At 34.0% G+C, this 25,714-nt stretch overlaps 1 long non-coding RNA gene across 1 annotated transcript in view; it reads right to left on the bottom strand.

The window, feature by feature from the left end:
- Nucleotides 1-2,220: 2,220 nt before the first annotated feature.
- LOC142874961 (uncharacterized) overlaps nucleotides 2,221-25,714 on the bottom strand; it is a 71,187-nt gene continuing 47,693 nt past the window's right edge. Inside the window, exons 3-4 of the long non-coding RNA XR_012922548.1 lie at nucleotides 20,137-20,178; nucleotides 2,221-2,506 (exon numbers count right to left, since the gene is read on the bottom strand). This is a non-coding gene — a long non-coding RNA (uncharacterized LOC142874961). The remainder of the gene's footprint in view (nucleotides 2,507-20,136; nucleotides 20,179-25,714) is intronic.

Here is a 25,714-nt window from a genome sequence, read left to right as displayed (position 1 = left end):
CTGATTAGCAGATTTGACAGTGGTAAAGGGTAGTTCCAGTCATAACATTTCTAATTTCTATAATCAGATACTCGATCACTACTTGGATCATGTAGCAGATAGAAATTTAATATAGTCTCCCTCCAAGATTCCTGTCCTCAACCCTGTGAATACCCTGTATAATCTTCTCCCCTTGATTATGGGGATTAGTGGTAAAAAATAATGGGACATGATTTTTAAATTCGGCCACATCATATGAAAAACGTAAAGGGATTTTGTATATCTAATTAAAGCCATGAATCAGTTTATTTTGAGATAATGGAGAGGAATATTATCCTATGTGAGCCCAGAATCAATTTGGTACAAGTTCTTAAAAAAGGGTCTCAGTTTATTACTGATGTGAGAATGATTCTTCCCGTGGGCTTTGAAGAAGTAAGTTTCCACATTGTGAGAGGGCCACATAGGTAAGACTTGAGAGTGGTCTCTAGGCATTGTAAGCAACCTCCATCAACAGCCAGCAAGAAAATGGGCACTTCAGTTATATAATCACAAAGAACTAAATTATTCCAACAACATAATGAGCTCAGAAGAGGACTATGTATTCCAGATGAAAATGCCACTTGGCTAACACCTTGATTTCAACCTTGTGAGACCTTAAGCAGAGAATATAATTATACTGTGTCTAGACTTCTGAACTACAGAAATTGAAATAATGAATAAGTATTGTTTTAACCTGAAAATTTAGAGATAATTTGTTATGCAGCATACAAAAGTAATATAAATCATTAGCACACAGGAAGCTTCTTTTCAAATATTGAGCAGTCTGTTCTCTGTTGAAGAAGACATTGCCCATGGTATAAAGTTTTTTATTTAAAAAACTTTTATCATTCTGTCTTCAGAGATTGCTTTGCCCAATTTTTTTTATCATTTCCATTTAGGTGATTTTATATAGATATAGATATACATATACATATATATCTTACACTTGGCTTTATATTTCATTTTCCCTTGTTGGAAATAAACATTTTGACTTATCTTTCAGGTCACTATTTGTATTGTTTCTCAGTTCATATATTTGAAGGTACTTGCCAGATGGCAGAGATTATACTAACGTGAGACTTTTATTTAAATGAATGATGTAGTACAGCAAGCGAAAGAGAAGGCAGGTAAGCATTAGAGATCCAACTGGTAACTGCAGCATGGACTCCTGCTTGAGCCCAATCTTACGAGCTACACTGTCTTGAGACTAATTTAAATCATCAAGATTTGTGGAAAGAATCTTGAATTTGAGAGAACACATTTAAAAAGTTTTCTTGCTTATTCAGTGGTCAAACAGTCTTGTCAAACCGATTAGGATAGTTACAAATCATCAATAAAAAAACTAACACTAGGTGTAACGAGAAAACTTTCAGACATTGAAAAGTACGTCATAAATGTCACTGCTTTTATCTTAGCCAAGAATAAAAGCAACAAAACAACAATCAGACAAACAAACAAAAGACCTCCAAAAAAAGACATCCAAGAACTCCAAAAGACAGAAAGCTTTTGCCATCCAGCATTAAATCAATTTTATTTCTATATTAATCCTCCCAAGTCACAGATTACTGTGTTCACTCTTCTGTTAAACCCATCTAATAACTGTATTTTGTACTTTTAAAAATTGATATTTTGTAGGGATTCCAAATCTTTATCAAAACTCTCCAGATTTTCTTCTTTATATTCTATCTTCTCTATTATCGTGAACATGTTAATAATACTAATTTAAACTCCTTGTCAGTTATCAACAACTCAATCCCCTGCAGATATATTATATTTTAATTAACTAATGTTTCTCTTCAGTAATGGTCATTAGGATATATTTTTTAGAATGTCTCATAACTTTTATTGGATGGTTAGCAGTGAAAATGCAAAATTGTATGGGATTTGGGAGGTGATATTTCTGAAAAATAACAGTTTCTTTTTTATAGTTGATGCTAGTGTATCCTACCAATTCTGTGCAGGGTTGGAGTATGACTTTATAAGTAATGTTTGTTACTATTTAATATTTTATTCTCATAGTTTTTGTCTTTCTTTTTTATTTCCTTTATATCCTTGACTATAGTTATTTCAAAGTCTTGACCAACAAACTATTCTAGGTCTATTTTTTCTCCTGTTTTTGACGCCTTTGTCATTTTTACATAAGCGTTAAACCTTGGGTATGGAAAGATGAAGAGGAAATATAATACCTTGCATAAAATTACCTCCAGTAACAATAATTTTTACTTTAGGCAAACAGTTGTTGTAAAGGTGGTATACCTGAAGATAATTACTGATTGAACTCATGGTGAGGACTGATGCATTTCAGGTATACCCTTTATAAAACTTACTCCTGAAGAGGCCCAAATGGAAGTTGGAAGTGTGTTAGGTTCCTTCTTTTTTAGTGGATGATGAAATCCAATGCCTGCCATCCCTACCAGCCTCATAAGAACACTGGAAGTTATGCTGTCTATCTCAGCAACTCTCATGCTGTTTTCAAATTGTCATACATCTAAAGGGGAAAAAAGACAACAAAAATTATGGTTAATTTTCTAGACTTCCCTTGTTCTGTCTTTGATTTTATCTTCAAAATCCCTTGTTGCTTCCTTAGATAACAAAGTTCTTTATACAGATTTTAAAATATTTTGCCTACAGTTTTCTACTTTTTAAAATATTTTTGATACAAGGTCTCATTCTGTCTCAGGCTGGAGTGCAGAGGCACAGTTATAGTTCACTGCAGCCTCAAAGTCATGAGCTCAATCGATCCTCCTGCCTCAGCTTCCCAAATAGCTGGGGCTACAGTTGTGTACCGCCATGCCCAGATATTTATTATTTATTTATTTTTGGTAAAGATGACTTCTTACTGTGTTGCCCAGGCTGGTCTCAAACTCCTGGACTCAAGAGATCCTTCCACATTGGCCTCCTAGTGCTGGGATTACAGGAGTGAGTCTTCACACCAGGCCTGAGCCATTATGACCATCCTTAAGTTTCTATTAATCTGGAGTGAGTGTTGGTATAAAGCAAACTATACTTCCATTTATAATTCATTACATTGAAAGAATGAATGGACAATGATTTACTTCTGAGAATATGTTATCTATGACATATGTAATAAAGCTCAAAAAGTAGAGGAAATGGAAAAGGGCAGAAACATATTTGAAGAAATAATGGCCAAAATTTCTTGTAAAATGCAAACTTACAAAGTAAAGTACACACAAATCACAATGAGAACACAGAAAACTTCCTAAGGCTTCCAATGGCTGAAGATAAAGCATAAAGAGGGCATTTTGAGAGCAGTCAAATTTAAAAAATAATGCTTTACATAGAAGATAACAGAACAAATGATGATAGATTTCTAATTAGAAACAGTGGAGGTAAGAAGATAATAAAATAATATTGTTTGAACTCAGTAAAAGAATAAAAAAAGAATTGTCAACTCAAAAGTCTATGTCAACCTAAAATACGCTTAGAAAATTATGATAAATTAATGCTGTTTTTATCAATTAAAATTGAGATAATTTACAGAGAATAAACCAACACTATAAGATACAATAAAGGAAGATCTTTGTGCTGAAGGGAATTGACACAAATGAAAACTTTAGTCAACGTGAAAGAAAGGAGAGCATCACAAATAGTACAAGTGTGGCTATATATAAACGATTATATACATAATCACATATATATGTGTGTATGTATGTGTGATCTTTTTTGTTTCTTTGTCTCTTTCAAATCTACAAGACTAATGCAAAAATTCAAAGAGCATATTTCAGCATTTATACCAAGTATAAAATATATACACATAATACATATGTATAATAATTATGATAACATAGATAAAGTGATACAATACTAAATATGTGAAATCTAAGGATGTGAATTTTAATCACTAGAACTATTAATAAAACTTATTGAAAAATATATGATTCAAGAGTCAACAAATGACAAAATATATGTTGAATTGAGCTAAAAGTAAGCAGGATATGAGATGATTTTATCAAAAACAGATGAGTGGAATTAAAACAACTAAAACATAGTAGAAAAATATAACAACATATTTTTACATACAAATAAATTAACATCTGCAATTAAAAACTAGAGATTTTGGGACATGGAATAAAATGTCTAGAGCCAGGTATATGCTGGCTATAAGGGATACACTTTAAAAATAAAGATATACAGAAGTTGAAAGCAAGACAAACCTGCCAATGCATACAGTATGCATAGGAAAGATGAAATGATTATATTTATTCAAGCAACATAGAAGTCAAGAAAATTAGTATTACCAAAAACAAAGAAGATATTTTTCAATGATGATAATCTAATTACTAAGAAGGACATAACATCAAAATGTGTGTGCAGCTAAATGCAGAGCTTCAAAATACATAAAGTAGAGCTAAGGGTACTATTAAAAAGAAAAGACAAATCCACAGTTATAGTTAGATATGTTAACACCCCTCCTTTAGAAACTAATTTTAAAATAACAACAGAATCATTAAAAACATGAATTATCTGGAAGACCTTAAACATCTTTATTTAACTGATATCTTAAACACTAAATCCAAGAACTATAGAATACACTTATTTTCAAGTCCATATGATATACTCATTAAGTTAGATCACAAACTGTGTCACAAAATAAGACATTATCACCAAAGACTAAAATCTTGCAGAATATATTCTTTATTCATAATAGAATTAAATTAGAAATCAATAATAATAAGACATTTAGAAAGATCTCACTTGATTTTTTTTCTTTTTTTTTTTAATTTCAGGAAGATATGAGAATACAAACATTTTGGTAACATTTTATGTCTTTGCCTCTCCCTAGCAAGGGTTAGAGGTATGCCCCTCCTTTCCACAATGCTCACTACATCCCTCAGATGTGGGTCTACACCCCTAACCCCCTAATCCCTGGAGAACATCACCACCATGTGAGCACCATAGTGTTTATCAGTCAGTACCAATTTGATGGCAAGTACATGTGGAGCCCATTCTTCCGATCTTATGTCTCACTCACTTTGGATAATGGGCTCAAGCACAATCCAGAAAAATATAAGCGGTGCTAGATCACTGTCGTTTCTTATAATTGAGTAATGTTCCTCACTTGATTTTAAATTAAATGACACTTGTAAATAATATCTTCCCAAGGAAAAAAGTCACAAGGGAGAGTAGAAAATGTGGTAATGATAATAAAATCACAGCACAAAAATTTTGTGATATTCTGTCAACACAATGTTTAAAAAGAAATTTATAAGTATAAATATATGTAGTCATTGGATTAAGTCAATTCTCTCACTGTAGGTCTCCTAAACTTATACTTCATAATTCATTGCAAGCGCACTTAATATTAAAACTCTTACAACATAATGCCATCTTGAGTGCCTGAATTTTATTTTAAAATATCACAATATAAGTCTTTTCATTATTAACTTGTTTTTAATGAATTCATTCAGTTATACCTTATATTAGTGCTGTGTAGAAGAGATAAGGAAAGGGTCTCTCTAGAAAGCACAGAATGAAAAAAATCAATGCTTCTTCTGGTTTTGCTGACTGTGGGCCCCTCTGATGCCTTAATATCACATTCTCTAGATCAGGGATTTGGAGGCAAGAAATTTGTTTCACACAATTACATCTAGTAGATAGTGCTACTTAACTGTGCTGAGCTGTGGTTTGCAATAAATAATAAATAATAGACCAAACCTCAATACAGCTGAACAGCTGTCATCACAGCTAACAGTGGAGCCAATCATGAGGTCAGACAGGAAATATAAATGGAGAGCATACATAGACCCAGCTGCCAGGGCTAACAGAACACATATCTTAACATCTGGGAGGCTGTAGCTGCCAAACCTTTCCTGTAAGCTGCTTTGTGTATTGACTTCAGGACTGATAGAAAGATAGAGAAATAAAATTTTGCACAGTTAACACTGCTAGAAATAGAATACGTCAGTTAATGTTGAAATTGTCAATGTATGGATAATAATTATATTTTTGTCCAATAAATATGCTTTCAAAATGTTTAGTTCATTTAGCCAAGAGCTATGTTTAAGTTTTTAGGTAATTTTAATTGGGGTTATCATTTAATTTCACTTTGTTTGCAAAGCTCTCATTGTTTTCAATTGTTCAATTCTATTTTCATATAGAGGTGAAACTATTTTATTAATACACATGTAGTACTAAAAGTTAATTTCATAATCGTGAGGCTTACCCTTCATCAAATCTATGGCCTAACTAAAAACTGCAGATTTTTATATTATTTGCCATTGCTGCCTTAATATTTGCATTATATTGATAAGTAATGTGATATCCTTTCATGGCTGGCACAAGTATAAATTTGTTTCACAGAAAGAAACCACAAATCCAGGTGAAAGGCAAATTTTCTTAAACAGATTTGATGTTGTTCATAGTGTGAGATCATGCTGGCATAACTTTTTCTTGTATATTCTATGAACTCCATGTCCTTAGGAGATCAAACATATGCAAAAGGCATCCTAAGATCAGAGTGGCGATCCAGTGAGGTAATTCAAAGAGCTCCCACCCTCCCATTTTAGGTAACTTATATAAGCTCTTGACCACATATGACAATTTTGGATATTGACTACATGCTGGCCTATCTACCTGTGGAAGTAGAGTAATTGGGAAATAATTGTAAATTTATGGGTGTTAGTTGAGAGCCAGCATGTATTGAAAATCAAATAGCCAGGCCTCCAATAGGCCTGAGATTTTGTCCTGCTGTCCTCTTTCATGAGAGGATACAATCAGTATTGTGCATTTATATTGTTAATACATATGTAAATTTTGAAAATACTAGAGAATCAAAAGCTACTTCAAGGTGCTACAAAGAACTGTGAAAATTTATATTCCTATTACAGAGATAGGTACTTATTTTCCATAACGAAATGAATCATACAACAGTTCCTTACTGTGCTCTGATCAATTAATCTTGGTTTATGATATGGTGTTCATGTAAATTGTCCTGGGGAAAGAATGTCCTTGTCTCTCTTGATCTTACTGCTCCTTGTGACAATTGTATGTTAAAATGCAAATGACTATATTAGCATTTTGTTTAATATATCAGTTTCTTGTAAGTTGTTTACAAGCTATTGTCTTTCTTGTGTCCTCTAAATTCAATCAATGAAAACCCTGGGTATATTTATATATATATATGTTTAAATATGGAGTATAACAAAAGTAAAACTGACAGGTCTTTTTTCTTTCATTCATCTGGTCCCCAGTTGACAATTCCCTCCTATTGTTGGATAATCTTTTCTGTGAATGAAACTTAATTTTAACGGATTAATATGGCCAAGTAGTTTGACAACTGATTAGATAGGGTATATATTAATGTGCTGAAAAAGATATCAACTAGAAGAGTATTTACTAAGTATTTACTAGAAGTATTCATAAAGGATGTGATAACTACACTTAAGTATAAGAAAGAGAAATTTATTGAGAAATATTTATAAAAAGTGTTAATATCTAAGAAATGTAATATTTAAATGTTATTCTGAATCTGTTTTATCACAATCCATTACTTATAGTCAGGTAAACTGTTCAAATGTTCAAAAACCTTTCTTTTTATTCATTTTAGCCACTCTGGTGTGTATACACTATTATCTTTCTGTTATTTCATTTTGAGGAAAAGCTTCTTGTGAAATTCTTGATGAAGTTCTTTGCCTATTTTTCTACTGAGTTGTCTATAATATGTGTGTGACTGTATGTGTGTGTATGTATGTACACAATTTGAGTTCTGTGTTTTTCACATATAATGGTATGAATGCTATATCATTATTTCTTAACTATATTCTCTGCCACTTGTTTTTTTTTTGTCACTTTAATTGCATCTGTTTAGATTTTTTATTTTAAAGTAGTTAATTTACAAATTTTCCTTTATTTTTATTATTTCTTTTTTCCTCAAAAAAATTACTATCTATTTCTAGGTATTGAAAATAATCTACTCTTTTTCTCTAGAAGTTTTAGTGTTTTTTTTAAAATCTAGTTTAGATCACCAACCCATGTAGAATTGATTTTTTATATTATGTAGAGGTAAAGATTAAGTTTTCCAAATATATGTCCAATTATGATTTTTCATTTGGAAGATGGAAGAACAATTTAGCTTTAATTGACCAAATGGTGTTTATGTTCTAATGACTCATAATTCTAGGTGGTACCTTGATTTCAAGAGCAAATAATGAGTAGACGTACCTACTGAGAGAATAAAATTCAAACTTTAACTAAATCAACTGCAGGATGGGCAAAAGTTATTTGCCAAAACTCTGTCAACCACACAGTTAAATAACTCCTTTATGGTAGAAGTGGGTATTTATCCAAAGCTTCAAATTATTTCTATAATTATTTCTATTTTATAACTGACATTTATTCAAACATATAAGGTATGCTGGAAAGAAACGTGGACAAATTATGGAAAGTCAAGAGAAAGGGGGAAAATGATCAACAGATTATATAGATTTTTGACATATTGAGCATCAATTCAAAAATAATTGTGATTAAGATAGACCTCAAAATAAATGAATAGATGAATAATATTGGCAGATAACTGAATCTATAAAATTATTAAATTATTTGCAGATAAAATACCATGTCTTAGCCCATTTCATGTTGCTATAAAATACTATCTGAGGCTGGCGGATCTATAAACAAACAGGTTTATTTGACTCTTGGCTTTTCAAGCTGTATAAGAAGCATGATGCCAGCATCTGCTACTGGGAAGTTACTCAGGCTGCTTCCACTCAGGCAGAAGGAGGAGAGCTGGCATGTGCAGAGATTACATGATGAGAGAGGAAGGAATAAAAAGGGATGAGGTGTCAGGCTCTTTTTAGCAACTAGGGCTTGTGGGAACTAATAGGGTGAGAACTCACTCACCTCAGAGGAAGGGTATTAATCTATTATGAGGAATCCATTCCCATTACCCAAATACCTCCCATTAGGCCCCACCTACAGCATTAGGGATCAAATTTTAACATGAATTTTGGAGGGAGCATACCATAATATATAATAATATAATAATTCCAAAATTATAACAGCATTAAGAAAAAAGTAGCACATCAAAGCACATTTTAAAACATCATAACAGAATGAGTCAACTGGGTCACATAAAAATAGAAAATATCTGTTTTGATGCCTAGAGAAAAAAGGAGGGAAAATTTTATAACCTATGCCACAAGGTGATATGGTCTGAATTTTTGTTTACCCTAAAATTAATATGTTGATACTTGCTATAGTATGAATATATCCTCCTAATAGCATTTATTAAAAACTTAATCCTTAATGTTCCTAATGCAACAGTGTTGAGAGGTGAGGCCTAATGAAAAGTGTTTAGATCCTGAGGGCTCCACCTTCATGAGTGCATCATATTACCCAGTATGAAATGACTTGAGCCTATAATAATCTCTTGCTGTCTTTTGCCCTCTCACACTCTCTTTCTCTTCTTATCTCTGCCCTAGGATGATGCCACAGAAAGCCTCACAAGAGTCTAATCCTTCAATCCTGGACTTCTCAGCCACCAAAATATAAGCCAACAAATTTCTATTTATTGAAAATTATCCAGCCTCGGGGGTATTCTGTCATAGCAACACACACACACACACACACACACACACAAGACAGAAAATTGGAACTAGAAAAGTGGGATATTGCTATAACTAATACCTGAAATTGTGCATGCAGCTTTGGAACTGTGTAATGGATAGAGAGTGGAATTTGGATTCGCAGACTAGAAAAACCCTACATTGCCATAGGACTCAGAAGATGAGAAAATCTGTAGGGAAAATCTGAAACTTCTTAGAGATTACTTAAAAGGTTGTGAGGTTGTGATCAACATGTTAGGTAGAAATATGGACAATAAAGGCAATACTAATGAAGTCTCAGATGTAAATTAGGAACAAAGTACTTGAAACTGAAGGAAAGGTCATCTTTGTTATAAAGTGGCAAAAAATTTGGCTGAATTGTGTCCTTGCCTGAGGGTTTTGTTGAAGGTAGAATTTAAGAGCAATGAATAAGGATATCTGTCAGAAGAAATATCTAAGTAACAAAGCATTCAGGGTACTGCATGACATATTTAAACTGCATGTAGTAAAATGAGAGAAGAGAGAAATAATTTAAAGATGGAATTTATAATTAAAAGGAAGCCATGATTTAGGGATTTGGAGAATTTTCAGCCTTGCCTTGTAATACTGAATTAAAGAGCATTTTCAGGAGAGGAAACCCAGGTCGTGACCAAGAAACTGTTTGACAGGGAGATTAGTATGGATAGAATAAAGCAGAAAGCTATTCACTAAGACAATGGGAGAATGACCCCGATGTCATTTGGGAGCTCTCTTAGGGCTCCCATCCCATTGCAGGCCTGGTGTTCCAGGATAGAAAAATGATTTTACAGGACAGACCTGGGGTGTTCTATATAGGCTCAGTGCCCAAAGCCACCTCAGGAACTCTGTTTTCCACATTCCATTGCACAGTTCTCCTCAGTTGTCCCAGGTATGGCTTAAGAAAGCCCAGATGTGGCTTGGTCACAGCTTTGAAATGTCCAAATATACTGGCCTCCACATGGTGTTATGTCTGTAGGCTCACAGAATGCAAGAGCTGTGGGGGTATGGCTTCCTTCCCCTAGATTTCAAAGGATGTTACAAACAGCCTGTGGGGACCCTGCAGAAACCTGTAGAGGGGGAGGAGCACGGCAGAGAGCTCCTGCTAGGGCAATGACTAGCAGAACTGTAGAGTCATAGCCACCACAGGGAGTCCTCAGTAGGGCAGTATCTACTGAAACTGCAGAGGTGGGGCTGCCATCAAGACTCCTGATCTGTAGAGCTCCGATGTCAACATCAACCTGGAAGAGCTGCAGACATGAGCCTTCAACCTGTAAGAGCTGTAGCATTGCCTTAACCCAGCAAAGCTATGGGAGTAGGGACCCCCAAGGCCTCGGAGCCCCGACCCTCACCTTAGTGTGCCAGAGGTGAGGCACTGAGCCAAGAAAGATTATTCTGGAGGCTTGCAATTTGATATTGTTCATTCTGTTGGGTTTTAGATTTACTTGGAACCAGTTATTTCCTTTTCCATGACTATTTCTTCCTTTTGGAATGAGAATGCCTATCTTAAGCTGGTCCCACCATTATATTTCAGAATAGATAAGTTGTTTGATCTCATGAGCTCACAGCTGGAAAACAATTTGCTTCAGGATGAATTATGCCTTGAATCTAAACCATATAGTATGTAATGAGACTTTAGATTTGAGTTAATGCTAGACCAAGAAAGACTTTGTGGCTATTGGGATGGAATGGATATATTTTGCACTGTGATAAGGACATGGGTTTTGGAAGCCAGAGGTAGAATTCTACAGTTTGAATGTGGTTCCCAAAAAGCATGTGTTGGAAGCTTGAGGCCCAATGCAACAATCTTGTTAGGTGGACCCTAATGGGAGGAGTTTAGGCATAAGAACTCCACCTAGATGAGTAGATTAATGACAATTACAAAAGGGCTTGAAGTTTCAAGTTCAATCTTTTATGCTCTCTCTTCCTCTCTTGCTATTCTGCCTTTTGCCATGAGATGATACAGCAAGAAGACCCTGGAAATACGCAAGGAGACACTTGGTCTTGGATTTCTCAGACTTCAAAACCAGGAGCCAATAAATTTCTATTCATTATAAATTATCTAGTTTCAGGTATTCTGAAATGGACTGAGACAATACTCAAACTCCAATGCAACAGTATTAAGAGGTGTGGTCTTTCAGAGGTGATTAGGTAATGAGGCTTATGAATGGGTTTAGTACCTTCATAAAAGAGGTTTGGGGAAACTCATTTCCCCCTTCTGCCATGTGTTAACAAACTGAACTTGGGTCTGTTGTCCAGCATGCAGAAAAAGCCAAATACTGACCCAGGATTTGCAGCAAGAGAAAGTGAAGTGTTTATTGGATGCCAAGCAAAAAGAATAGGAAGCTAATGCTTAAATACTCAAGCTCCTCAATTGCCTACATATAAGGAATTTTATAGGTGGGGAGGTAGAAATTAAAGCAAAGTCATAAATCAATACATGAAAATTATATGTTATTTTGGCCCAAAAAAGCAGGATATGTTGAAGTGGGGGCTTGGAGTTCATAGATGGATTCAGATATCCTTAAGTTTGCTTCAAAAAGCATGGCTTTGTATAAAAGACTTAAACTAAGTAGAAAGAAATATTTAAGTTTAATTTTAACAAATGTTTGTTAATAAAGGACATCTGTTATTCATCATGTGATGCTATGCCAGGGTTCAGTGACAAAAGCAAGCCATAAGAGGCAAGGTCAGAGTGACTATTCTAACAGGATTGATGATCTGTAAACATGACACTTTCCAAGCCCCTCAGGAAGGAATTTAAAACAAAAGATTGTATCATAGTTTAGTCCTCTCTTTCTCTTTGTCTGAGGTCTATGTGACAAAGGTCAGCATTTTTTATCTATGGGGATCCCAGTTTCTAAAAAAAAACAACTCAAGGACCTGGTCAAGATGTTATCTTAATTTTTATAGAGAAGCAAACAACTTATGACTCTGACTTTCTTGGGTGACTGTTGTTTAAGTTATGACCCTTTTGCTTAGCAGGTTATTTATTTACTTCCCTAATTGCTATCAGGCTAAGCTAAGTGGCTGGAATTTCCCTTGAAGGGACTCAAATTTTTCTTTATTTCCACACTGGAGGGGGGAATGCAGAAGGCTCCTAAAAGGGGTTTTTGCTTTGTCCTCCCATGAGATGACACATCCAGAAAGTGCCATCTGTGAAGAACTAGGCCCTGATCAGACATTATCAAATCTTCCTGTGCATTGATCTTAGATTTCCAAGCCTCCAGAACAGTGAGAAATAAATTTTGTTATTTGTAATTTGTGCACCCTAATGTATTTTTGTAATAGCAAAATCTATTTTTCTATTTTGTAATAGCATATCTGAAAAGATTAAGACACAGGGTAAATTGTTTCAGACAATATTTAATTGGTGTCCTAAGTGGAATGGTGAATAGAAATAGAGATAATATTTGATAAAATAATGGTTAAAATTTCTAAAACTATCGCTGTGCAGAAGCTTTTTAGTTTGATCAGGTCCCATTTATTTATTTTTGTTGCTGCTGTGATTGCCTTTGGGGACTTCTTCATAAACTCTTTGCCCAGGCCAATGTCTAGGAGAGTGTTTCCAAATTTTTCCTCTAGAGTGCTAATAGTTTCATACCTTAGGTTTAAGTCTGTTATCCAGCGTGAGTTGGTTTTTGTGAGAGGTGAAAGGTGTGGGTCCTGTTTTAGCCTTCTACAGGTGGCTATCCAGTTTTCCCAGCACCATTTATTGAAGAGGGATTCTTTTCCCCAGCGTATGTTTTTGTCTGGTTTGTCAAAGATGAGATGGCTATATGAGGATGGTTTTATATCAGGATTCTCACATCTGTTCCACTGGTCAATATTCCTATTTTTGTGCCAATACCATATTGTTTTAATTACTACAGCTTTGTAGTATAGTTTGATATCTGGCATATTAATGCCTCCCATTTTGTTTTTGTTGCCCAGAATTGCTCTTGATATTCGGGATCTTCTTTGGTTCCATACGAAGCGTAAAAGTATTTTTTCTATATCTGTGAAGAATGCTGATGGGATTTTAATAGGTATTGCATTGAATCTGTAGATCAGTTTGGGTAGTATAGACATTTTGATGATATTGAGTCTACCGATCCACGAGCATGGTATGGATTTCCATCTGTTTACATCCTCTGCTATTTCCTTCCTCAGTGTTTCGTAGTTCTCCCTGTAGAGGTCTTTTACCTCCTTGGTTAGGTATATTCCTAGGTACTTTAATTTCTTTGTTGCTATTGTGAAGGGAATTGAGTCTTTGATTTGGTTCTCAATTAGATTGTTGTTGGCATATATGAATGCCTCTGATTTCTGTGTATTGATTTTGTATCCTGAGACTTTACTAAATTCATTGATCAGTTCCAGGAGTTTCTTGGTAGAATCCTTGGGGTTTTCTAGATACAATATCATATCATCAGCAAACAGTGAAAGTTTGATCTCTTCTGCCCCTATTTGGATACCTTTGATTCCATTTTCCTGTCTGATTGTTGTACCCAAGACTTCCAGTACTATGTTGAACAGAAGTGGAGATAGTGGGCAGCCTTGTCTGGTTCCAGTTCTAAGTGGGAATGATTTCAATTTTTTCCCATTCAGTATGATGTTGGCTATGGGTCTGTCATATATGGCTTGTATCATTTTTAGGTATGTCCCTTCTATGCCTATTTTCTTAAGTGTTCGTATCATGAAAGGGTGTTGAATTTTGTCAAAAGCTTTTTCTGCATCTATTGAAAGAATATGTGGTCTTTGTTTTTGCTTCTGTTTATGTGGTGAATTGCACTGATAGATTTACGTATGTTGAACCATCCCTGCATCCCTGGGATGAAGCCCACTTGGTCATGGTGGATTATTTTTTTGATAAGTGTCTGGATTCGGTTAGCTAAGATTTTGTTGAAAATATTTGCATCTATATTCATTAGGGATATTGGTCTATAGTTTTATTTTTTTGTTGCATCTTTTCCTGGTTTGGGTATCAGAGTAATATTCGCTTCATAAAAGGTGTCGGGGAGGTTTCCGTTCTTCTCGATGTTGTGGAATAGTTTCTGCAAGATAGGTACTAGTTCTTCTTTGTAAGTATGGTAAAATTCAGGTGTGAAGCCATCTGGACCGGGACTTTTCTTTTAGGGAGATTTTTAATTGCTGTTTCTATTTCAGCTGTTGAGATTGGTCTGTTCAGGGAATCTATTTCTTCCTGGTTGAGCCTAGGGAGGCTGTGTGTTTCTAGAAATTTGTCCATTTCCTCCACATTTTCCAGTTTGTGTGCATAAAGATTTTTGTAGTATTCATAAATTGTATCTTGTATCTCTTTGGGATCAGTTGTGATATCTCCTTTTTTATTCCTGATGGAGCTTATTAGAAATTTCTCTTTTCTGCTTTTCGTTAGCTTAGCCAATGGTGTGTCAATTTTGTTTATTTTTTCAAAGAACCAACTTTTTGTTTTATTAATCTCCTGAATAGCATCCCTGTTTTCAATTTCGTTTAGTTCTGATTTGATCTTGTTGATTTCACTTCTTCTGCTGGGTTGGGGTTGGTCTGTTCTTCTTTTTCCAGCTCTAGTCATGAAAGTAAACAGACAACCTATAGAATGGGAGAAAATTTTTGCATCCTATGCATCCGATAAGGGACTGATAACTAGAATATACTTAGAACTCACGAAAATCAGGAAGAAAAAATCAAATAACCCCATTAAAAAGTGGGCAAAGGACTTGAACAGAAATTTTTCTAAAGAAGACAGAAGAATGGCCAACAAACATATGAAGAAATGCTCAACATCTCTAATCATCAGGGAAATGCAAATCAAAACCACAATGAGATATCACTTAACCCCAGTGAGAATGGCCTTTATCAAAAAATCTCCAAACAATAAATGCTGGTGTGGTTGCGGAGAGAGAGGAACACTCCTACACTGTTGGTGGGACTGCAAACTAGTTCAACCTCTGTGGAAAGCAATATGGAGATACCTTAAAGCGATACAAGTGAATCTACCATTTGACCCAGCAATCCCATTGCTGGGCATCTACCCAAATGATCCAGTGACATTCTACAAAAAAGACACCTGCACTCGAATGTTTATAGCAGCACAATTCATAATTGCAAGGCTGTGGAAACAGCCCAAGTGCCCATCAATCCAAGAATGGATTAATAAAATGTGATATATGTATACCATGGAGTACTATTCAGCTCTAAGAAACAATGGTGATATAGCACATCTTATATTTTCCTGGTTAGAGCTGGAACCCATACTACTAAGTGAAGTATCCCAAGAATGGAAAAACAAGTACCAGATATATTCTCCAGCAAACTGGTATTAACTGAGTAGCACCTAAGTGGACACATAGGTACTACAGTAATAGGGTATTGGGCAGATGGGAGGGGGGAGCGGGGCGGGTATATACATACATAATGAGTGAGATGCACACCATCTAGGGGATGATCATGATGGAGACTCAGACTTTTGGGGGGAGGGGGGGAAATGGGCATTTATTGAAACCTTAAAATCTGTACCCCCATAATATGATGAAATAAAAAAAAAGGAAAAAAAATAAATAAAATAAAAAAAATTCTAAAACTAAATAAATAATAATTTTTAAATTTTAAAAGTTGTACATACTTTAAGAAGGGTGAGTCAGGATTTTTTTATTGCTATATAACAGGAATAAAACACCCCATAACAATACACATTTATTTAGCTTATAATTCTGTGGTTCAACAATTTGGCTTGGGAAGATATGAATGCTTTCTTTCGTCCCAGCTAAGGACAATGATGCATGTGGAATCACCTGGAATTTCATCAGACAGCTCTACTTCTGTCTGGAGAGTGGTTTGCATTGGCTGGAACGATCATAGTGTCTATTATATGTGGTATATAATCTTTTATGACATTCCAATCTACTTCAAATGCAAGAAGAAATCCAAGAAGATCAAGAGGATGTAAGTTCCAATGTATAAGCGCTTTTAAAGTTTCTGTTTACATTAATCTTCCTGTTTTTCTACTAAGCAAAGCAAGTCACATGACCAAAACAGAAGTCAGTGTAGAAGACATATACACAAATAATAAATGAATGCCAGAACAAATTAGGGGCCATTCCTATAACCCTATACTATACACCACCTCTGATTCTAATTGTTGACAGTGTTCTCATATGGAAAATTCTTTTGCCTTTGCAAAATCCTCCCAAATCACAATAAATCATGGCATTAAGTTTGAATTCTAGAATCTTGCATTATCCAATCAAACCCATAGCTTCTCAATTGCAATTCCTCTTAATACAAGGATATATGAAATTTTAAAAAATCTGTCCACTAAACATAAACAATGAAGTGGATTAACTAAAATAGGCATTTTCACAGAAAGCCAGTGGCTCTGTGGGAAAAGGATATTCATTGATATTGTTACAGTTATCAGTATGGTTCTATTCCATGGGATTGGTTCCCCATTCCTTGCTTTCCATAGCTTATAAATGCAGCTTCTGGGCTCTCAGCTTCTCCCTTTGGGCAATCAATCATATTCTATCAAAATGGCATAAGTTTGTGACTGAGCTGCATTCTCAGCCTGCCAAAGTCCCATAGTGAATTTTGGAAGTCTCTTTGCAATTTGGGAAAATCCAGTCCACTTTAGTCAAATCTTAGATTATATTTGTTGTTCCCTTGAAAGGTTTATATAGTGATGCAATAGAAGTTAGCAAAGTAGGGATCTCAAGGAATTAGTTCCTCCATTGAAGCAATTGTTAAGCTGATAAAAACTGACAGAATCATTTTTTTCAGAACTTAGGAATCTAATCAATAATGACAGTAATTAAGGGAGTTCTTCATAGAAGGAAGACTGCTAAATGTTGGTAAAAATGTATTATAGCATTTTTGCTTATCCTCTTACCAGCCTCCATTTCTGTTCACTAGTGTGGACATCTAGGGGGACAACAGTAGACATTCTTGGTATAGCTTGTTTGGTACTAGGATTTTAATTAAGAAATTGTTTTTCAAAACTGTGTTTATGCTTTTTGATATCTGGTGTTTCCCTGAGGAGCCAGTGCAAAGGCTGACCTTTATTTCATTCTGCTCAGACTAGAACAATGTTCTGGGTAGTGGTGGTGTCTGTCAAAAGCATTTAAGTTATAAACTACCTACAGCTGCCCAAGATAATTAACAACATACAATGCATGCAGTAGACAAATGCAAGTGTGGGAATGAGGAAGCAAAGGCAAAAGATTCTTGGGGGTTAATGACTTTGAAGGACTAATAATGTGTATACCAGGGAATTGGAGTATAACATGAATACATACCCAGGACTGGATGCATGGTAAGAAAAGGCTTAAAATAATTCTACACTATACAACACTGACTGATCTATACACTCCACGCAAGAAGATTATGAAGACTGGAGCAGATGTGTAGCTGGGATATTTTATATTGAAGGAGTGCCATAGCTCATAGTGATTCTGAAGACTGGGAGAGGTGTTTTGTTTGTCTTATGATTGTTTTGTTTGTTGGTTGGTAGGCTAGTTTTCTCCAAGTGTTTAGAAAATCTCTGTCAGGTGATCAGCTGACCACTGAGAAAATAGAATAAAGACTTCAATGACCACATGAAGCAAAGGATACAATATTTTCAAAAGTTTGGAAAATTCACTTTAAAAAAGCAAAATGACTACAACAATAAATAATTGACAACTCACAAGGGATAGAAATCTAACTTCCAGAGTTACCCCATTATAATATTCAGAATTTCAATTTTCAATAGTAATAACAGTTACAAATCATGAAAATAAATAGAAAAAAATGACTTATTAGAAGGGAAAAAATGGCAGAGCATTCCTAGAGAAGGCTAGACATTGGTCTTACTAGACATGGACTTTAAATCCATTATCTTAAATATACTCAAGGAGATAAAAGAAACCAAAGAAAAAGAATTAAAGGAAACTAATAACACAATGTACAAAAAGGTAAAAATATATCAATAAAGAGATACAAATTATTTTTTAAAAATCAAAAACAAATTCTAAACTTAAATGTTCAATAACTAAAATCAGAAATTAATTAGAGGAGTTCTACAGCAAATTTGAGCAGGAAGAGAAAGGAATATGTGAACATGAAGACAAGAAATTTGAAATTATCCCATATGAGGAGAGAAAAAAATAAAAGAATGAATAAAAACTAACAGAGCCTAAGGGACTTATGGAATACCATATAGTATACCAAATATATCTTATGAGAATCATAGAAAGACAAAAACAGACAGAAAGAATATTTGAAGAGATAATAGGTCAATCTTTCCAAATTTGGTAAAAGGCATTAATCTGCACATCCAAAAAAGTAGACAAACATCAAATATGATAAACAAAAAGAGATTTACACCAAGCCACATTCTAACCAAAATGTTGAAAACCACAATCAAAGAAAGAATTTTGAAAGCAGCTAGAAAGAAACAAGTCATCATACAATATAAATTCTTTTCTTTTCTTTTCTTTTCTTTTCTTTTCTTTTCTTTTCTTTTCTTTTCTTTTCTTTTCTTTTCTTTTCTTTTCATCTCAAATTCTGTGGGTACAAATATTGTTAGGGTTACATATCTTGCCCCTGCCCCCATCACCCCACTATGCCAGAGCTTCAAGCGTGTCCAGTCTCCAAGTGGTGCGCCCTGCACCCACCATGAAAGTGGGTACCCTTCCCCTCTCCCCCTTTCCACCTGTTCACCTCCCATTAACAATTTTTTTTTATACATTTTGGTTACAATGTGTTTCTTTGCCTCTCCCTAAAAAGGGATAGAGGTAATCCTTTCCCCCCTACAATGCTCATCACATCTTTAAGATGTGGGTCTCCCCCCCCACATCCCTGTTGAACACTACAATTTTTTGAGCACCATAGTTTTAGTCTGTCAGTACCAATTTGATGACGAGTAGATGTGTAGCCCATGTTTCAGGTCTTGTGTCGTCTCACTTTGTATTATAGGCTTAAGCTTAATCCAAGATAGCATAAACGGTGCTAGTTCACTATTGTTTCTTAGGATTGAGTAATATTCCATTGTGAGTATATACCACATTTTAGTTATCCATTCATGAATTGACGGGAACTTGGGTAGTTTCCATGACCGTGCAATAGTGAATTGTGCTGCCATAAGCATTCGGGTGCAGATGTCTTTATAATAGAGTGACTTATGTTCTTTTGGATAGATGCCCAACAATGCTATTGCTGGGTCGAATGGTATTTCTATTTCTAGTTGTTTGAGGTATCTCCAAATTCTTTTCCACAAAGATTGCACTAATTTGCAGTCCCACCAGCAGTGTAGAAGTGTTCCTGTCTCTCCGCATCCTCGCCAGCATTTGTTGTTTTGGGATTTCTTGATACAGGCCATTCTCACTGGGGTTAGGTGGTATCTCATTGTGGTTTTGATTTGCATTTCTCTAATGATTAGAGATGTTGAACATTTTTTATATGTTTGCAGGCCATTATTCTGTCTTCTTGGGAGAAGTTTCTGTTCATTTCCAGCGCCTCTGAAGCGGTAGTGGGTAGGGGGAAGGGCCTAGCTCCTACGATATAAATTCTTAGAAGGATTTCTTACCAGGAACCATGAAGAATACTGTAGGATGACATATTTAAAGTTCTGAAAGGACAAAAAAAAAGTCAAGAAGTCAGTATCTGATAAAGTTATACCTAAAACATGAAGATAATCTCAGATAATCAAAAGCTAGAGGACTTTGTCACCCCTGGATAAGACTTATGAGAAATGTTAATGGGAGTCTGTCAGCTCAAAATTAAAAGTCAGGGAACAACATCTCAAAGCTGTATGAAAAAAATGAGGAATTCAGCAAAAGTAATTTCATGGGTAAGTATAAAAGTAAATATTAAAGTATTTTTTGATGTAACTTCTTTTAATTTCCTATATGATTTAAAAACATAAAATATAAATACATGTTAATGGCACATGATATATAAATATATAATATAATCCATACATTAACAACCTAAAAGTGATGATAGAATTGCATAGGAGCAGAGTTTTAGCATATTATTGAATCTAACTTCCAACTTCATTGTTATAAATGTAGGACATTAATTATAATTCACATAGTGACCATTAAGAAAATAACTTAAAACTCTATTAAAAGAAAACAAGGAGGAAATAAAAACATTATGCTAGAAAAAGTCAACCAAACACATGGGTAGACAGTATTAGAAGAACCGAGGGGAAAACATCTAATATAAGCTATGTAGCAAACAAATAGCAAAATGTCAGAAGTGTGTTTATTTGTGCTGCCATAAAAAATAAATGCCTAACACTGGGTAATTTATAAAGAACAAAAATTTATTTTCTGACAGTTGTAGAGGATGAAAAGTCCAAGATAAAGTGCTGGCAGATTCAGTGTCTGGTGAATCATCCCTCACAGATAGGACTGCCTAGATGTCCTAACATGGTGTCAATAGCAGAGGGGTAAAAAAGGGGTGTCCTCATATGGTAGAAGAATTGGAAAGGGAAAAAATATGAATGCTGTGTCCTCACATGGCAGAAGAGCAGAAGAAAGTAGCACGATCTCTTAAGCTTTTTTATAAAAAACCCTAATATTCATAGGCCCTCTGCCTTTATGAATTAATTATCTTCTAAATGCTCTACCTCTTAAAGCTAGCACATTGGCCATTATGTTTTGACACATGACTTTTGGGGGACATATTCAGGTCATCACAGTTAGTTATTCCTTATCAGTAATCATTTAAATGTAAATAGATTAAATTTATCAATTAAGAGATAGAGACTAGAAGAATAGGTTTTTTGAAAAAAATCCAGCTCTATGCTATCTACTTGAGTTTTACTTTAGATCCAATAACAAAAACAGGTTGAAAGTCAATAAATGGAAAAATAAATTAGCACAGCCACTATGGAAAACATTACAGAGATTTCTCAGAAAACTAAAATTTGAACTACTGTACAATTTAGCAATCCCACTACTGGGTATTTATCCAAAGGAAAAAAGAAAATAGTATATTATCATACCTATACTCACGTGTTTTTGTGGCCCTATTCATACTAGCAAAATCAACCTAAGTGTTCAATAAAGAATGACTAGAGAAAATGTAGTATATGTATACAATGGAATTCTATTCATCAGTAAAAAACATGAAATCACATCATTTGAAGAAACATGGGTAATTGGAAGTCATTACATTATGTGAAGTAAGCTGTAAAAGAAAGACATATATTACATATTCTCACTTCTGAGAATGGGATCTAAAATAGTTGATCTCATAAAAGTAAAGTAGAATGATAAATACGAGAGGCTGGAAGGTAGTGAGTAGGAGAGGGAAATAAAGAGAAGTAGGTTAAATGAGTACAAACATAAAGCTAGATAAAAGCTACATGGTCTATAGTTCAATAGCAGAGTAGAGAGACTTTAGTTAGCAACAATATATTATATACCATGTTTCCCCCAAAATAAGACCTACCCATAAAATAAGCCCTAGCAGGATTTCTAAGCATTTGCACAATATAAGCCCTACCCTGAAAATAAGATCTAGGGATAGGCGTAGCTATGCAGCATATCTGCACAAACCATGCATTTCGTTGCAGAGCGGTAAAGAAGATGAGCAACTCTTCTCATCTGCCCCATGAGAGCTCTATTGCTCGACATGAGCGATTGGGGCCAATGGTTCTAAAGAAAATAGAATCTCAAGAAATTCAGGATGGAATTCAGGGTTTGCACAGTTATGATGATATTCCAGAAGAGGACGACTTAACTATATTTGAATAAATGTAGATCGTTGTACCGTACTTAAAAAAAAAAAAAAAAACACATCCCCTGAAAATAAGCCCTAGGGTGTCTTCTTGAGGAAAAATAAATATAAAACTCTGTCTTATTTTCGGGGAAACATGGTATTTCAAAAGACGTAGGAGAGATGACTTGAACTGTTTCCAACACACAGAATTGCTACTTAAAGTAGTGGAAACCTTAAACACCCTGATAAAATATTATATGCATGTCATAAATATGTAAAATATTATGCATCAATTTTTAAATATAGTTAATAATAGCAAAAAAAGATATTTCCTGTATTTAGTAAACAAAAGAGGACTGGGATCAATAGACCAATGTCACACAAAATAGATATTAAGTCAAAGAAGTGTTAGAAGAGACAGAAAGGTCTGTTGATGAGTCAATTTATCAAAAATGTATAATAATTTTAAACATATTGACATCAAGCTACAGAGTCCCAAAAGATACAACAGTATTCAGTAGAAAAATAAATAGTTCTATACTCATATTTGGTGGCTTTAATACCGTACTTTCCAAAATAGACAGAACATCTACACAAAATTTCAATAAGCAAATAGAGGACTTAAAGAACACTTTAAATCAGCTGGAGATAATATACATATATTATATAAAATAGTTAAAGCAACAACATCACATATCCTTCTAGAGTGTACATGAAATGTTCTATAAAGTATACCATATATCACACAAGAAAAGAAAGTCTTGATTTAAAAAGACAGAAATCATACAAAGTATTTTTCTGACCACTATGGAGTAAAGCTAAAAATGAATAATAGAAGAAAAACTGGAATATTGGTAAATAAGTGCAAATTAAACAACACAATCTTAAGTAATCAATGTTTCAAAAAGTAAATCACAAGGGCAATTATAAAGTACTTAGGAATAAAAAGAAATACAACATACCAAAATTTATAGAATGCAACGAAAGTAGTGCTCAGAGGAATATTTATAGCTATAAATGCCTACATTAAAAAAGAATAAAAATCTCAAATAAATAGCCTAAATTTACATACAAGGAACTAAAAAAAAAAAAAAAGAACGGCAAACTGAACTCAAATCTAGCAGAAGAAAGGAAGTAACAAGTATTACAACAGAAATAAATATCATAGAAAATAGAAAAGTAATAGAAACAATCAACACACACAAAAGTTGGTACTTAGAAAAAAATCAACAAAATTGGCAAACCTTTGGCTAGACAAAAAAAAGAAAAAACTAAAATCAGAAATATTGGTAAAAGTGGGGATGCTACTAATTTATTTGACAATAAATAACACAGAGATGTTTCCTGAACCTAAACAGAAAGATTTAGGGCCTAGACACAACACAGAATATTTACATGGACTGATTGAATAATAAACTAATATATATCACTTCTTTACCCATTATTTTAAATACTCATCGAAAAATTACTATATCTTACATGAGATAATAGATTTTTATTTATTTTATTTATTTTTATTTCAGCATATTATGGGGGTACAAATGTTAAGGTTACGTATATTGCCCATGCCCCTACCCTGGAGTCAGAGCTTCAAGTGTGACCATCCCCCAAACGTTGCACATCTCACTCATTGTGTTTGTATATATCCATACCCTCCTCCCCCCTCCCACCAGACTAAGCGAAATATCTCAAGAATAGAAAAACAAGCACCACATGTACTCACCAGCAAATTGGTATTAACGGATAATAGATTTTTAAATAAATTTTAATCATACTATTTATATGTTCAGGTTGCTGCAAAAGTACAAACAAACAAAAACTAAATACGCTTAAAGTCCTGAAAACCAGTGGATGGCCCTGGAAGAGTTCAGCATCACTGTTGCTGTTTGTCCACCTTAAAATAAATTTAGTGAATATTATCAGAAGTGATGTTGGTTCATGCTTCCTCAGATATTATCTTAGCATTTTGTTGAGTCTATTCATATGTTAAGTCATTTTACCATGATTTTTTTCCCTAGCTGGTTTAGCCAAATAACTTAGCCAGCCATTACCAGAAATAGTATATTCTTTATTCCAAATGTTATCATTAAACACTATACTGCTATTGATAAATTTTGCATATGTCTCCATGTGTACATCTGCAAAATTTTCTCTGGAGTGTATACTTAAGGGTAGATTTGACATGGCAAAAAATATTCATATTCTCTACTTAGGCATATATTTCAAGTCTTTTCCAAATAGATTGTAGTCACGTACACTACCTTGAGAACTTTTCTATTGTCCCATCTAACAAATTTGATATTGTCATATTTAAAAATAAAAATCAGTCAGTTAGGTAAGACGGTACCGGGATTATATTCTTTAAAATGATATCAAGTTTTGGTCAGATTGAATCTCTTATTGGTCATTTGAGTTATTTTGTTTGTTTGCTTTTGTAACATATTTACTTATTTCATTAGTCTATTTTTCAATAGGTATTTTCCCTTTCTTTTGTTGATTTGCGTAGTAATATTTAAGAGGTGTTACAGATATCATCTTCTGGTCTAAAACGTGTGTGACATTTTTATGGTCTTTTAAAAAAATAAAACTCTTTCCTTTATAATTTTCACCTTTTATGTTTTTCCTATAAAAGGTCATAGGCATTTTGTGATTATTTTTGAAAGGAAAAAGGAGACATCTGAGAGAATAGATAAAAATTTTATCTGAATAGAGGAAATTATATGCTTAATTAAGAAAAAGCAAAATGTAGAGGTGTTAATTTTTCTCATAAATAAGAAACTAAAAAGGCAGCTTACTGTTTTCCCTTTAATTTAGAAATAAGTTCACCAAACATTTCAGACTGTTATGTTGAATATTTCAATGTCCATTTGATTATGGAATGTTTTAGCTGATGGTTTATTATATATAAAATATGTATTGCTTTCACTTTCATTTTAGACAGCTGAAATGCATGGCCAAGTTATTACAGAAAAATGGAAGTGTACCTGGTGATTCAAGTTCAAACTATGACATTTACTTTGATGTAACAAATATGAATTCTAAGTAATTGATGATTATTATTTGAACCATATGAATTTTGATTCAATTAATTTTTTCAAGGAATTCTATTAATATAATCATAAATGAGATCTTCCTTTTCATGTTGTCTAGGTTCAACTCTCTTTGGCTGTTAAATAAATATTAATTTTATTTTATCCTTTACTACACTGATATTAAATTCACATAGAGGAAATTCTTTATGAAAATTTAACAAAATCATCTTTCCTTTAAACTAAGAGCCACATTATGGAGAGTTTAAAATAAACATACAGCAAGTTTAAAAACCTCTTATCTTTTTATTACTTTGCTTACCAAATCTTGCTAACTTTCCTTTTCTTTATGCCTTTCAGAGCCATAGAGCCATAGAAATATAGTGTAATAAGAGGAATAGA

The sequence above is a fragment of the Microcebus murinus genome, chromosome 13 (genome assembly GCF_040939455.1).
Source record: "Microcebus murinus isolate Inina chromosome 13, M.murinus_Inina_mat1.0, whole genome shotgun sequence".
In the NCBI taxonomy this organism is placed as follows: domain Eukaryota; kingdom Metazoa; phylum Chordata; class Mammalia; order Primates; family Cheirogaleidae; genus Microcebus; species Microcebus murinus.
This window is presented reverse-complemented; position numbering and strand designations above follow the sequence as displayed.